This window comes from Hordeum vulgare, chromosome 2H (genome assembly GCF_904849725.1).
Source record: "Hordeum vulgare subsp. vulgare chromosome 2H, MorexV3_pseudomolecules_assembly, whole genome shotgun sequence".
NCBI lineage: Eukaryota > Viridiplantae > Streptophyta > Magnoliopsida > Poales > Poaceae > Hordeum > Hordeum vulgare.
In genome coordinates this window covers 270513563-270530768 of record NC_058519.1, presented here as the reverse complement: position 1 = coordinate 270530768, position 17206 = coordinate 270513563, and positions in this window count along the sequence as shown.

Here is a 17206-nt window from a genome sequence, read left to right as displayed (position 1 = left end):
ATTTTAGTTTTATTTTTAGCATCATTAGTTTTGCCTGTGAAATTTTTAGCATCGTTTGTTTTAAAAAAGAAAACCACAGTAGGTTTTCTTTTTTCCTTATCAGGCGCCAGCATGGGCCTCCTTCCCTCCCGAGGCCCATCTTCTCCTCTCTGTTTTCCCCAGCGGCAGCCCACGCGCGTGCCTCCCTTTCTCTGACGGCTTCTTCTTCCTTCCCCTGTTTCTCCCGTCAGTAACAGGTGCGCGAGTGAGAGAGCGTATTGACGCCGTGAGACTCACGGACGTCGAGGCCCCTATATAACCTCGGCGTGCGTGCCCTGCTGCCTAGGGTTCCGCGTCCTCCCTCCTAGCACCACCACCTTCCTTCTAGCTCTCTCTCCCTCTCCCTGTCAGGTAAGATCTGTAGGAGCAGGTTCAGGGTCAGTGTTCGCCGCCGGCATTCCGTCGTCCCCGAGCACTCTAGGGTGAGCGGCTCGTCCCCTTCTTTCTTTCTGCCTCGCCCGTAGCATCCCAGGGCCGTAGCGCCGCCGCTCTGTCACCATAGCCGCCGCCTAGCTGAGCGTAGTGGTGCCGCCGTGGCAGGCTGTCGGGACCCCGATCCTAAGCCACAGGAATCCAGCCTGTAACACATCGCATCTCTTTGCGGTCTCACGCACGGTTAACCCCACGGCTGCAGCCTTACCTTAGCCGGGACCGTTTGCGCCTTTTGACTCGCGTATGCAATTGTGTCGCTAGCAATCCAATGACAAAGAACCCGGATCGACATGTCTAGTCATAAACCAAAGTGGCAGTTCCGCACAGGGACAGACATTCATGACCCAGCAAAGCAGGTGTCGGTCACCAGCGAATGTAGACAAGTCGTAGCAAGCTACAAGGACTCCATTACATCGCGTGACGTTCCCCCAAAGGGGACAGACACAGCATCTAAGAAGGACACATGCCGGTCAACCAATGTGTTCGGAGCAGTAGCGAACTACCATGGCTCATTGGATCACAAAGGGGCATTTCCCTGTATGGAATGCTACTAAAGCCTATGCCTAGGTAATCGAACCCCATACATATCAAGTAAAACACATTTACGCATGGCATACCGATATGTATAGATACATCGATGGCATCACAACATAACCATAAACATACAAGCTTTATTTAAAAGGCTCGGAAGAGCCTCCCACATAATATTATACAGTAGGGGTCTCTCGACCCATCATAACAGTCATTCAAGTTACAAGCCAGCGGAAGTAGATAAACTTTCTGAGTACAGACAGATGAAACTAGAAGGCACATGGCCTGACTATACTACAGACCCACCCTAGGGCCAGATCGTAGCTGGGATACCAGCTACTCGTCGTCGTCGATGTCTAGGAAGAACCCTCCATTAGGGTCATTAACAACCTCTGCAACAAATTATTAAGCAAACATGAGTACGGGGGTACTCAGAAGACTTTAGGATAACTATCTACTCATGCAATGTATCAATAAGGAATTGTGGGGTTTCATGCGGAAAGCCAGCATTTCACTCGTGGCTAGACAACTTGCATTTTTAAATAATTTTGACAACTTGATTTCTCGCACACGAGTCCACTAACACCACAACAATACTCCATCGTGGAATTATTCCGTCTCCATACGGAAATGCCGTCCACGACACTCACGCTTATCTTGACAATTTTATGAGTAGCCATTGAAGTTAACTATGAACAACATATGTCTCCAAGTAGTCCATAACCGCGAACGCGGCTATTCGAATAGATCATAACCCTGCAGGGGTGTACTTCTTCACACACGCTCTCGCCGCTTATCGCCATGTGCACGTCATGCACCTCGGCAACCTTCAAGCGGAAGCCCAGCGAGGGAGTCGGCCACGTCCGTTAACCATGCTAATACTTAGTCCAGGTCTATCGCCTATCTGAGGGTAACCCGCACGGAAGTCCGGGCGAGGTTTCCGCCACGGCCCCAAACGATGTGCGCAGGGTTCCCAAGCCCACCATCCGAGTGCCACTTGCTACACCGTGCCACTGCCTACCGCATCACAGCCCACCTCTCAGGTCAGAACTATGCACGGCCTCCAGCATGACTATAAACACCAGAAACTACTTGCAACTCCTGGACCGAGTACTAAGCGATTAGTAAGTCGAGCAGGGTCACATTTCAGGGCCCAGCATGTGGGAGTATCTCGTCTTGGATTACATACACGGAACTCGGTTCCTAAGGACGGTTCCAATGAAACAACCCGCCATGTACTCCTACATAGCCTTTCACCGGTACCTTTACCAAATCAGGTTCAACACACAATCTTTACTTACTGAACACATTCTTATAATTCTGTTCATCTCCCATATGACAGACCATACACAACTCTAAGCATAGCATGCATAGCAGGATAAGGTACTTCATGGCTCAAGCATCTACCAGGTACGCTAGATTGCAAGATTCAGCTATTTACTGTGACAAAGACAGGTCATGCAAAGGAAGTGAGTTCAACTAACGTGGCAAAAGCATTTGAAGCATTTGATCCCAATGCAATAAGTAAGTGTAGGAGCAAGAACATGGGATTTATCGGGATGATCAAAATGGTTGCTTGCCTTGTTGCTCAAAGGAGGGACAATATCCGTTAGTCGGATATTCGGTGGAATTCGGAGGAGCGGAGCCTACCGAAAGAAGTGACAACAATCAATAACAACCATATGCTACAAAATGATGCATGAGCATGGCATGAGGATGCAAGGTGGTATGCTAATGTAGCTATCATTTATTAAGTTTGAAGTTGATTTGAATCAGATTCAAATATCACTTCAAACGAGGTATTCTCGAATACCGTTTTAATTGATTCGACCTGATGCTCAGATCAACTTGTTTTTAATCATGCATGGAGTTATATGTTAAGTTGCTGGTTGTGATTGGACAATGTTTGATCATAGCATTTGAAATGGGATTCAAATGATTTTCAAATTCCAACTCCAAAGCATTTATTAAATTTAACCTATTCATTATTCTACACGATTGGTCGAGTAACATTTTCAAACAGGTTTGCAAATGACATATTCAGATTCCTTGGATTTTTCTCATACTTTTTCATATATAAATTATTTTCATTGGAGTTACAGATTAATTTCTATGATTTTAGAACTTTTGGGCATTTTCTGGAATTCTTTTTAAACTGAAAATCCACTTATTGCGTCAGCATGGCATCAGCAGGTCCAACTGGCCGTTGAAAGTCAAACCTGACCAGTGGGACCCACTGGTCAGTGACTCTGGTCAGTTTTAGATTAGTTTCAAACATAATTGGCTAATTAACAGCACTGGACCCACATGTCAGTGACTTGTTAGCTTAATTAATTTTATTTTTGTTAACAAAAATCATTCATAGGCTGGCCCCACACGTCAGTGGCTTAGGCAAGCTAAGATCCACCGGCGGCGAGGTCGTCCTCGCCGGCGGTGAGCCTCCGGCGACACCACAGACGGCGGAGGGCATCGGAAACGCGTCTCCGACGACCAAACGCACGATGGAGGCCATAGGGAGAATGACCACTCGACGACGCGCACGATGGGGCAAACCCCAGGGGCTGGGGTGGCCGGAATCGACGCCGCGACGAGCTCGGCGGCGACCGAAGCTTGGCCATCGTCGAGGTCATCGGAAACAAGGTCAAATAGCGCGGGGCTGGGCTCCTAAAGCATCTACGCGATGGCATGAAGCTCCTGTTGGCCTCCGAAGGACGAGTCGTTCACCGGAGAGCTACCGGCGATGAGGTGCAGCGGCGGTCCTCGTCGGGCTCCGGTGGAACTAGGCCTAGAGGAAGAGATCGAAGAGGGAAGCTTGGGGGAAAGCTTTCTAGGCTCACGGCGAGTGCAGTGGAGGGCTTAGACGGCTCGGGGAGGCGCTGTGGGTGACAAATCGATCGAAGCTCGCCGGCGTCCGAAGCTTGAAGACGATGGTACCGTGGGCGTTGCAGGGCTCGGGGGGCCTTCTGCTTCTGCAGGAATGACCAGCTCGTCGAGGCGGAGCGAATGGAACACTCGGGAGGAAGATCATGTGGCTAGAGGCACGGGCAGCTCGAGCTCGAGCTCCTGTCAATGGCGGCAGAGGGGAACAGGGCAACCGAGAGGAGAGGGGGGGGGGGAATGGTGCACGGGAATGGATAGGGCAGTGCTCGGGGGGTTAACCCCGCGCGTGCCAGCGTGAAGCGGCGGCCAGGCAGGCAGGGAGCTGCGTGGAGGCGCCGGGCGTCGCGGCGGCCACCTCCTGCTCCTACTAGCGAGGAGGAAGACGACAGGGGAGCTGGGCCTGGGCTGAGGTGAGCGATAGGTAAGCTCCTTTTCCCTTTTTTCTGTTTTGTTTCTGTTTTGCTAACTATTTTGATTTCTATTTATTTCAGCTGCAAAATAGTTTACAAAGATATTTTGAACACACCAGAATATTTGTTGGAATATATCCAAACATTCCTGAAGTTTTCAACATTTTTGAAAACTTAAAGTTTTTGAATTCAAATTTAAACTTGAATCCAGTAGCTTTTTGCATTTAAATAAAATGCCAAATGTGTTATGAAAATAGTTTTCTTCACTGCTTATTTGCTTCCATGAATTATCAGAAAAGTTGAACTTTTCTTGAGGCCATTTTGGGTTCATTGATTTCAACAAGTTTAGAATCTCTTTGAATTTGGGAAGTGGCTAGGGTTTTTGAGTTTTGCTTCACCACTTGCTTTGATCTTGTTGCAATTTTCTTGGCTGCAATGCAAAGAAGATATGAGCACAATGCTATACTTAATTAGGGTTCCAGGGATGTGACAACTCACCCCCACTCAAAAGAATCTCGTCCCGAGATTTAGAAGTCGTCGGGAATAACGCGGGATACTCAAGTCGGAGACGATCCTCTCTTTCCCATGTTGCCTCCTTTTCAGAATGATTTGACCATTGAACTTTAAGAAACTTGAGGTTTCAACGTCGAGTGGTACGCTTAGCTTGATCAAAAATACGCACAGGGTATTCTCGGTATGCAAGGTTATCTTGGAGATCAAGCGTTTCGTGGTCCACTTCACGGATAGGATCCGAAAAGCAAAGCCTGAGTTGCGAGACGTGGAAGACATCATGAACCTTGGAAAGATGCGGAGGAAGTTCCAACTGGTAGGCAACTTCTCCTCGTTTGGCAAGAATGCGAAAAGGACCAATGTAATGAGGATCCAACTTGCCCTTGATACCGAATCGATGGGTACCCTTCAAAGTGTAACCCAAAGGTAAGCCTTCTCGTCAAGTTCAAAGGTCACAGTCTTATGATGACGATCATATTGGCTCTTCTGACGAGACTGGGCTGTTTTCAACTTTTCACGAATAATGCGAACCTGCTCTTCTACATCCTGGATCATATCCGGGCCAAAGAGTTGCCTCTCTCCGGCTTCTGACCAATTAAGAGGTGTTCGACATCTTCGTCCATAGAGAACTTGAAAAGGGGCTTTGCCCAAGCTTGATTGATAACTATTGTTATAAGCAAATTCGGCGAATGGAAGGCACTTCTCCCAATTCATACCGAACAATATAACACAAGCTCGGAGCATATCTTCTAGGATTTGATTCACTCTTTCTACTTGACCACTTGATTGAGGATGGAAAGCAGTGCTAAAAGATAAGTGAGTCCCCATAGCATTCTGAAAACTTTCCCAGAAGCGAGAAGTAAAGATACTCCCACGGTCTGAGTTAATCTCCAGGGGAACACCAGGAAGAGACACTATTTGAGAGATATATAACTCTGCTAGCTGGCTAGCTGTTATACTCTCACGAACTGGAAGAAACTGAGCTACTTTGGACAGACGGTCAATGACCACAAAGATAGCATTATTTCCTTTCTTGGCCTTGGGAAATCCGGTAATGAAATCCATACTAACTTTACCCCATTTCCATTCAGGAATAGCTAAAGGTTGAAGGGTGCGAGCAGGCCTTTGATGTTCTGCCTTAACTCGACGACAAACGTCGCAGTTAGCAATGAACTCAGCAATTTCTCTCTTCATCCTAGTTCACCAAAACCTCTGGCGTATGTCCTGATACATCTTAGTACTACCGGGATGAATGGTGAGAGGAGAATCATGAACCTCCTTAAGGATTAACTGCCTTAGATGTGGGTTCGTAGGAACCACTAGACGATCCTGGAAGAACACAACACCTTGATCATTCATGGAGAATTCATTAGCGTTCCCGCTAATAATATTCTCCTTGATCCGTGATATACCCTTATCACGCTTCTAGCCAGCTATAATTTGATCCTTAAGTGTAGGCTTCGCCACCAGCGTAGAAAGGAATCCTCGAGGAACAATATGAAGATTTAACTTCCGAAATTCCTCATAGATATGTGGTTGACCTCGTTGTAGCATCAGATTGTTACAATAAGATTTACGACATAGTGCATCAGCCATACCATTTGCCTTCCCCGGGGTGTAAGTTATCCCTAAGTCGTAATCCGAGATCAACTCAACCCACCGTCTTTGCCTGAGATTCAAATCCGGCTGGGTGAAGATATATTTCAGACTTTGGTGATCAGTGAATATTTCGCAACGATTACCAAGAAGGTAATGTCGCCAGGTTTTTAGTGCATGGACTACAACTGCAAGCTCAAGATCATGTGTGGGATAATTATCCTCATGTGGAGGCAACTGTCGAGATGCATATGCAATCACATGACAATCTTGCATGAGAATGCAACCTAATCCTTGTCGCGAGGCGTCGCAATAGATAACAAAGTCCTTGAAAAATCTGGTGGTAGCAACACAGGTGCGGAAGTCAGGCGTCTTTTCAGTTCCTGGAAACTACGCTCACACTATGGTGTCCACTCAAACTTTTTATCCTTCTTGAGGAGTTCGGTTAGAGGCTTTGCAACCTTGGAGAAATTCTCGACGAAGCGGCGACAATAGCTCGCTAGACCAAGAAAACTCCTAACTTGCTTAACCGATTCAGGTTGAGTCCAATCAAGGACAGCTTGAACTCTCTCGGGATTGACAGCAATACCCTTACCAGAGATTACGTGACCTAGATAGGTCACTTGTGGTAACCAAAATTCACATTTTGAAAACTTGGCATAAAGGCGATCCTCTCGAAGTTTCATCAATACCAGCCTTAGATGCTCGACATGTTCTTGTTCGTTCTTCGAGTAGATGAGAATATCATCGAGGTATACCACGACGAATTTATCCAAATACTCCAGGAAGATTGAATTCATCAAGCGAGAGAAGGTGGCTGGGACATTGGTTAAACCAAAGGACATGACGGTGTACTCGTATTGGCCATAGCGAGTAACAAAAGCCGTTTTTGGAATGTCCCCATTCTTGATCTCTATTTGATGGTATCCCAACCTCAAATCCATTTTGGAGAAGACTGAGGATCCAGCGAGCTGATCATACAGGTCATTGGTCCTGGGGAGCGGATACTTGTTCTTTACGGTGACCAGATTCACTGGTCGATAATCTACAACCATCTGATCCTGTCCATCCTTCTTCTTGACGAAGAGGACGGGGCAAGCCCAAGGAGAAGAGCTAGGACGAATGAAACCTTTATTCAAGGCCTCATCTAGTTGCTTCTTAAGTTCGGCTAGCTCCAGGGCTGCCATCTTATATGGTCTTTTGGCTATTGGAACAGTTCCCGGAACAAGATCTATCACGAACTCTACATCTCTGCCAGGTGGAATTCCTGGCAGTTCCTCTGGAAAAACATCCGGGAAGTCACGGACTATCGGAATGTCTTCAAGTTCCGGAAGAGGGTTGGCATTGAGGGAATAGAGTTGGCATTTGGCAACTCGAGTAGAGACAATGACTATCTCACCCGAGGGATGGGTAAGATGAACATTTCTAAAATGAGTATCAATCTTGGCATAATGAGCTGACATCCAGTCCATACCCAAGATGATATTAATATCCGAAGATTTCACGGCTATCAATGAGGCTAGAAAAACTAGCCTGTCTACTATAATTTCATTGTCATAGGTTATCCTAGAGGTTTGCCACTTACTACCAGGAGTTTGGACAACCAAAGGAATTGGCATATCACAGAAAGACATGTTATGCAACTGTGCATAACTTTTTGAAATGAAGGAATGAGAAGACCCAGTGTCAAAAACAACAGACGCTGGGTGATGATTAACAAGGAGCGTACCCAGTATGACGTCAGGATCCTCTGCAGCTTCTTCTGCTGAAACATAGTTCACACGGCCACGTGCAGGAGTTGGCTTCACATAGTAAGCTTTGCCCGACGGACTTTCCGGGTTGCTTGGCACCCATATTCTGAGGACACTCACGGGAATAGTGCCCTGGTTCTCCACACTTGTAGCATATCACTTGGTTGGCACGTGGTGCAGCATTGCTAGCTGGACCACCATAGGTTTTTGCTGGAGGGTTGGACTGATTCGTCTGAGGCGCCACATAGGATGGCCTCGGAGTGTATCTTGGCGACAGAGAGCTGTTTGGAACCCACAGCCTGCGTTTTGGAAACGCGGAACCAGATGACGAGCCAAAGTCACGGGAGTGCTTCTTTGTGGCTTCAAAGTCGGTATGACTAGTCTCGGCACTGATTGCCTTGTTGACCAGGGCTTGGAAGCTTGTACACTCAGGGCTCAGACCCTTACGGAATCTTGCTTGCTTCTTGGCATCAGTAGACACCTCCTCTATTGCATAGCGGGCGAGGTTATCGAACTCGTGGCTATAGGCATCCACGGTCAACTTGCCCTGGGTGAATGCACAGAACTCCTCTCTCTTTCTGTCCATCAGGCCCTCTGGAATATGGTGCAGACGGAAGGCTGTAATAAAGTCTGCCCATGTGGCTGCTGGTTCAGTAGGATGCATAGCTTCAAAGTTCTCCCACCACAGATTGGCGGGTCCTTCCAGAAAATACGCCGCAAAGGTCAACTTGTTGGCTTCAGAAACATTCGCAGAGCGAATCTTACGTGAAAATTGCACAACCAAGCATCTGTGTCGAGGGGATCGACGGAGTGATGGAACTTTGGAGGATTCAGATTCACAAAGTCATTAAGGGACTCTGCAGCATTCCTAGGCTGACAAGCCGTATTCTGCTCAATACGCTCTAATAGTCGTTTGGTCTCCCTTTTGTTCCTCTGTGCCTCAAGCATCACTTCCGCCAGAGAGGGCGGGTGAGGCAGGTCTTCCTGCGACACTTGACTACCCTCGCCTTTCTCATGAGTAGGGGCACGGTTCAACATGGTGAACGCCATCCTGACAAACAAACTCACAGCTTAGACCAATATCATCACCAATACTAGCTATGGATTTAGAATGCACTGAACACATGGAATGCGGAAATGAATATCCGAACAACATGGTAACAAGCAACTGCTATATATACACCATGGTTCATACACACCCTTACATAGTTCAGTACAACCTTAACCGAAGAGCAAACTACTGAAATTATGAAACTACTCATCAGAGGCTTACAAGCTTCCTATACATTATTTATCTATGCCTCCGGAATTCATTTCACATCACAAGCATACTTCACAAGTCACACAGGACTGTGAACGTACAGCTACTACCATACTATCCTTCCACTCACAGCTCAGGCATCCGCATAGAACATCTCATAAAGATTGCCTCCATGGCCTAGAAGCTCAACCTGTGGATCAGGAAATACTCTGGCCTGAGATCCCTGGGATCCATAAGGACACGGATGTGGCCTTGGTCCCCTGACTGGTGGTAGTAGGGGTCCCCGAAGAGGGGTGACTCCTCCAATAGCGGGCCAGTCAACATGGGCCGGAAGATGGGTCCTAACAGGGTTCAACATCTCCATATCTCCGTACTCTGTCTGGACTACCGATGCCAGCTGCGTCAAAACCGTCCACAGACGGGCACGTGTAGCATAAAGCTCCATGCGGAGAGCACGAGCATCCCTATCTATGTTCTCTAGCATCTCAGAAGTGGACTGCAATAGCGGATCCTCCATAGAGGAATCAAAATAGACCCCACTAAGGTATCCCTGTTCACCTGGCTGAGAGGCAGGAACATAACAGAACTCTGAATTCTGCAGCAGTGCATGTCTCGCCCTCATAATGGTCAGCATTGAATAGGCAGCATCTTGTACTGCCATGTCAACAGTGACTCCCAATCCATAGGACCAATGGATTGACTCCTCAGCTCCAGGGTAGTCTGGAAATACCCTAACAGTGGAGATATACTCGCTCTGGTTGAAGTCTCGGTACTGTTCCTCCACTGTGTACTCTGGGTACCAGCGGTAACCGCACACCGACATCACCCTGACCAGCATGGCCGTATGACCCGACTCATCAATGCACCTGGTCAGACGAACCACCTGACGAGAAGGACGGCCAGGCATCTGAAAATAGAGAGTAATGCAAAAGCATTAGAGCTCTGAATGCAAAATTGGGCAGCATAGCGGCTGTAAATGCTCAAAAACAATTTTGAGAGAACCCAAAATAGAATAGCGTAACCACTCAACTATCAAGTTCAATTCTCTGATCATCAATCTTACTTCCTTTTCCTAGGAATAAAATAAACCCAATATAACTCTCGACCCGTAGTCCTACAATGTACCGATCAGAAACACGAGCCTAGAAGAAGATGAGTAACCTAGGCCTTAATTCCCGCAGAAAAGACAAGGATGACCAGAATCGAATAACTTGAGAAGAGAACAAGAGTCTTACGTTCCCGTCCACAAACAATTCCCTTATATATAACTAAAGCAATTCTAGACTCAACTTCGACCAGTTTGGCTTAGTAGTCCTACAGTCAGTCAGGCTCTAATTCCAACGCTGTCGGGACCCCGATCCTAAGCCACATGAATCCAGCCTGTAACACATCGCATCTCTTTGCGGTCTCACGCATGGTTAACCCCACGGTTGCAGCCTTACCTTAGCCGGGACCGTTTGCGCCTTTTGACTCGCGTATGCAATTGTGTCGCTAGCAATCCAATGACAAAGAACCCGGATCGACATGTCTAGTCATAAACCAAAGTGGCAGTTCCGCACAGGGACATGCATTCATGACCCAGCAAAGCAGGCGTTGGTCACTAGCGAATGTAGACGAGTCGTAGCAAGCTACAAGGACGCCATTACATCGCGTGACGTTTCCTCAAAGGGGACAGACACAACAGCTAAGAAGGACACATGCCGGTCAACCAATGTGTCCGGAGCAGTAGCGAACTACCATGGCTCATTGGATCACAAAGGGGCATTTCCCTGTAAGGAATGCTACTAAAGCCTACGGCTAGGTAATCGAACCCATACATATCAAGTACAACACACGTACGCATGGCATACTAATATGTATAGATACATCGATGGCATCACAACATAACCATAAACATACAAGCTTTATTTGAAAGGCTCGGAAGAGCCTCACACATAATATTACACAGTAGGGGTCTCTCGACCCATCATAATAGTCATTCAAGTTACAAGCCAACGGAAGTAGATAAACTGTCTGAGTACAGACACATGAAACTAGAAGGCACATGGCCTAACTACACTATAGACCCACCCTAGGGCCAGATCATAGCTGGGATACCAGCTACTCGTCGTCGTCGATGTCTAGGAAGAACCCTTCATTAGGGTCATTAACAACCTCTGCAACAAATTATTAAGGAAACATCAGTACGGGGGTACTCCGCAAGACTTTAGGATAACTATCTACTCATGCAATGTATCAATAAGGAATTGTGTGGTTTCATGCGGAAAGCCAGCATTTGACTCCTCGCTAGACAACTTGCATTTTTAAATAATTTTGTCAACTTGATTTCTCGCACACGAGTCCACTAACACCACAACAATACTCCATCGTGGAATCATTCCATCTCCATACGGAAATGTCGTCCACGACACTCACGCTTATCTTGACAATTTTATGAGTAGCCATTGAAGTTAACTATGAACAACATATGTCTCCAAGTAGTCCATAACCGTGGACGTGGCTACTCGAATAGATCATAACCCTGCAGGGGTGTACTTCTTCACACACGCTCTCGCCACTTATCGCCATGTGCACGTCATGCACCTCGGCAACCTTCAAGCGGAAGCCCAGCGAGGCAGTCGGCCACGACCGTTAACCACGCTAATACTTAGTCCAGGCCTATCGCCTATCTGAGGGTAACCCGCACGGACGTCCGGCCGAGGTTTCCGCCACGGCCCCAAACGATGTGCGCAGGATTCCCAAGCCCACCATCCGGGTGCCACTTGGTACACCGTGCCACTGCCTACCGCATCACAGCCCACCTCTCAGGTCAGCATTATGCACGGCCTCCAGCATGACTATAAACACCAGAAACTACTTGCAACTCCTGGACCGAGTACTAAGCGATTAATAAGTCGAGCGGGGACATATTTCAGGGCCCAGCATGTGGTAGTATCTCGTCTTGGATTACATACACGGAACTCAGTTCCTAAGGACGGTTCCAATGAAACAACCGGCCATGTACTCCTACATAGCCTTTCACCGGTACCTTTACCAAATCAGTTTCAACACACAACCATTACTTACTGAACACATTCTCACAATTCTATTCATCTCCCAGATGACAGACCATACACAACTCTAAGCATAGCATGCATAGAAGGATAAGGCACTTCATGGCTCAAGCATCTACCAGGTATGCTAGGTTGCAAGGTTCAGCTATTTACTGTGACAAAGACATGTCATGCAAAGGAAGTGGGTTCAACTAACGTGGCAAAAGCATTTGAAGCATTTGATCCTAATGTAATAAGTAAGTGCAGGAGAGAGAACATGGGATTTATCGTGATGATCAAAATGGTTGCTTGCCTTGTTGCTCAAAGGAGGGACAATATCCGTCAGTCGGATATTCGGTAGAATCCGGAGGAGCGGAGCCTACCGAAAGAAGTGACAACAATCAATAACAACCATATGCTACAAAATGATGCATGAGCATGGCATGAGGATGCAAGGTGGTATGCTAATGTAGCTATCATTTTTTAAGTTTGAAGTTGATTTGAATCAGATTCAAATATCACTTCAAACGAGGTATTCTCGAATACCGTTTTAATTGATTCGACTTGATGCTCAGATCAACTTGTTTTTAATCATGCATGGAGTGATATGTTAAGTTGCTGGTTGTGATTGGACAATATTTGATCATAGCATTTGAAATGGGATTCAAATGATTTTCAAATTCCAACTGCAAAGCATTTATTAAATTTAACCTATTCATTATTCTACATGATTTGTCCAGTAACATTTTCAAACATGTTTGAAAATGACATATTCAGATTCCTTGGATTTTTCTGATACTTTTTTCATATATAAACTATTTTCATTGGAGTTACAGATTAATTTCTATGATTTTTAGAAGTTTTGGGAATTTTCTGGAATTCTTTTTAAACAGAAAATCCACTTATTGCGTCAGCATGGCATCAGCAGGTCCAACTGGTCGTTGAAAGTCAAACCTGACTAGTGGGACCCACTGGTCAGTGACTCTGGTCAGTTTTAGATTAGTTTTAAACTTAATTGGCTAATTAACAACACTGGACCCACATGTCAGTGACTTATTAGATTAATTAATTTTATTTTTGTTAACCAAAATCATTCAGAGGCTGGCCCCACGCGTCAGTGGCTCAGGCCAGCTGAGATCCACCGGCAGCGAGGTCGTCCTCGCAGGCGGTGAGCCTCCGGCGACACCAGAGACGGCGGAGGGCGTCGGAAACGCGTCTCTGACGACCAAACGCACGGCGGAGGCCACAGGGAGAACGACCACTCGACGACGCGCACGATGGGGAAAACCCCAAGGGCTGTGGTGGCTGGAATCGACGCCGGCGGCGACCGAAGCTCGGCCATCGTCGAGGTCATCGGAAACAAGGTCAAATCGCGCGGGGCTGGGCTCCTAAAGCATCTACGCGACGGCCTGAAGCTGCTGGTGGCCTCAAAAGGACGAGCCGTTCACCGGAGAGCTACCGGTGACGAGGTGCAGCGGCGGTCCTCGTCGGGCTCCGATGGAACTAGGTCTAGAGAAAGAGATCGAAGGGGGAAGCTTGGGGGAAAGCATGCTAGGCTCGCGGGGAGTGCAGTGGAGGGCTTAGACGGCTCGGGGAGGCGCTGTGGGCGACGAATCTATCGAAGCTCGCCGGCGGCCGAAGCTTGAAGACGACGGTGATGTGGGCGTTGCAGGGCTCGGGGGGTCTTCTGCTTCTGCAGGAATGACCAGCTCGTCGAGGCGGAGCGAATGGAACACTCGGGAGGGAGATCCTGTGGCTAGAGGCACGGGCAGCTCGAGCTCGAGCTCGTGTCAATGCCGGCAGAGGGGAACAGGGCAACCGAGAGGAGAGGGGGGAATGGCGCGCGGGAATGGATAGGGCAGTGCTCGAGGCGGTTATCCCCACGCGTGCGAGTGCGAAGCGGAGGACAGGCAGGCAGGGAGCTGCGTGGAGGCGTCGGGCGTCGCGGCGGCCACCTCCTGCTCCTACTGGCGAGGAGGAAGACGACAGGGGAGCTGGGCCTGGGCTGAGGTGACAACAGGTAAGCTCCTTTTCCCTTTTTTCTGTTTTGTTTCTGTTTTGCTAACTATTTTGATTTGCTATTTATTTCAGCTCCAAAATAGTTTACAAAGATATTTTGAACACACCAGAATATTTGTTGGAATATATCCAACCATTCCTGAAGTTTTCAACATTTTTGAAAACTTAAAGTTTTTGAATTCAAATTTAAACTTGAATCCAGTAGCCTTTTGCATTTAAATAAAATGCCAAATGTGTTATGAAAATAGTTTTCTTCACTGCTTATTTGCTTCCATGCATTATCAGAAAAGTTGAACTTTTCTTGAGGCCATTTTGGGTTCATTGATTTGAACAAGTTTAGAATTTCTTTGAATTTGAGAAGTGGCTAGGGTTTTTGAGTTTTGCTTCACCGCTTGCTTTGATCTTGTTGCAATTTTCTTGGATGCAATGTAAAAAAGATATGAGCACAATGCTATACTTAATTAGGGTTCCAAGGATGTGACACAGGCTCCCTCCTGCTATGGTAGGCATGGGAATGGATCCCTGGTTGATCCCTCTTCCTCCCTGCAAGCAGCCGCCGATCAATTTAGGCCGTAGCTTCCTCGGTGGTCGTCCCCTGTTTCGGCCGCCGCCAATATGATGCAGGAGCAGAGAGGGTTACCCAAAAGAGAAACCTCCTCTACTCTGTTAAGATTCGGAAGCACAGCGTAGTGGTAGGTAGGTGTTCTGCATAGTAGATGGTCGTGGGTTCGAAACCCCGCGACGCCACCCCCTTTTACATATTTGTTTCTTGAGCACAGTAGCGTAGGGGAGATGGCTTATCCTGTATTACTCACTCTATTTTGTCGAGCAGTAGGTGTTAGCCCAGTGGTTGTGTGGTGGTGTGTAGACCAGTAGATCCTGGGTTCGATTCCCAGGCCATCCTGTTTTTATGTTCTTGTTATCTTTTTGTCCTTTGCTGTTTTGCCTTGCTAGTTTATTGTGATGCTTGGGCAGCAATATGGTGTTGTCAAAATATGAACACCAGTAGGTTTTACACCATGCTCTAGTTATGTGCATGTACTAGGAGATGTGATTTTGGGTGTATGTGTGAGCAAGCTTACATGTATGTGTGTTAGTATGTGAGTGTGCACTAGGTGTAGATTGTGCACATGGTGTTGCTAGAATATGTGTGGTTCAAGCACCCACATGTTTGTGGAGGTGATGTTGAGGTGTGTGCTTGTGTGGTGTAAGCACCCAAGTGATTGTGTATGTGTGCTTGTGGTGATATGCACTAGTGCATGTGTAGGAGTATGTCTTATGTTAGTGTAGATGTAAGCATGTATGAGTTATGTGTGTGTGTGCATGTGTGTGGTGACACCCACATGCCAAGGCATGGTTTTCCTTGATGAGAACTTATGTGCAAGCATGTATGTGTGAGTGTTAGTGATAGTGTGTGAGTGTGTGTATGTTTGATGTATGGAGTTGAGCTCAATAGCATGTGTAGGTGCTTGATGTGTGTGTGTGTGAGTATGGTGATGTGCTATCGCAGACATACATGAGGTCTAAACCCTCATGTCACCATTGGAGTTGTGAGAGTGTGCAAGTGCATGTGTAGGTGATGAGCTAGTGTGTAGCACATGTGATATGGCACTATTTGCTTCATGTGATTCCATGTAGATTTTCCTTTCTACTTTGTGCCCATTTGTTCTATGCAAGTACCTAGGTATTATATATGTTTTTGGGGTAGAATCATCCCACGAATCCATTGGTGGAATCAGATTCCACTTGGGAACACTTTCTGGGAATGTCATTTTTCTGTTCTGTTCAATGTTTAGAGCTTGGTTCCATGTGACGTGATGAGCCCAAGAGGATGATTCCTTGTTGTGACAGTAGAGGGTGAACCCCTCTACAGCATGGTGGTTTTGTTTTATGCTTAGGACTTTATATGTGAAAGTTGTGCTTTGTCAAAGTAAGCATGTGGCTGAAATTTCAGCTTAGTGAAGATCTGTGATTTTCACTAAGTCCGAGGAACTGCTGATATTTTCTTCCCTTGTAATTGTGCTTGCAAAAGTTCATGTGTTGGGAATCAACCCTTGCAATCAACTGGAAAGTTGGAGCTTTTGTGTTTGTCTAGATATTTGTCAATTTTCATTCCATTTGACTTCCTGTAGATATTGTTTTGGGTTGCTGTCAAAATGCTTCAGAGCATAAACAGCTAGTGAGTATCTGCGAATTTCACTAAGTCCGTGAAAACTGATATGTTTGTCCAAGTTAGCAGCTGTAGATCTTTCTGTGTGTAACTCCTTTGTATTATCTTTTTGCTCATGCTTGTAGAGCTTTTGAATAGCTTTTGCCACGTATCTTATTTGGCACATTTGGGTGGTTGTAGGTGCCTTGTATGTTGCTCTCAAACTGCTATGTTGTTGTTTAGGACAGAATGTATAGTTTTGTTGTTTTGATGCTTGTGAGTGCATAGTTGATGGTGTGGTGAGTTTATTTTCACCACCCGATCTATACTTGCTTGTTCCATCATTTGGCAACCTGGGAATACCAGAAGTTTGCCATTGGAGAGTGCTTGTGGTGGAATTGATCCGTAGAACTCCACTTCTTGTTTCGTAGTTCCCCGTTGATCCGTAGCCCCGTTCGTTACGTTCTTTATATGCTTTTGCATCGTTTTCACCTGATGCATCTGTTCATGTCATATTCATGCATGTCAAGATAGCTTAGAGTGCAGTTCTTTCCAGAAGTTTGTCTTTTCTTCTCATGCATGTGCAAGTGACTAGA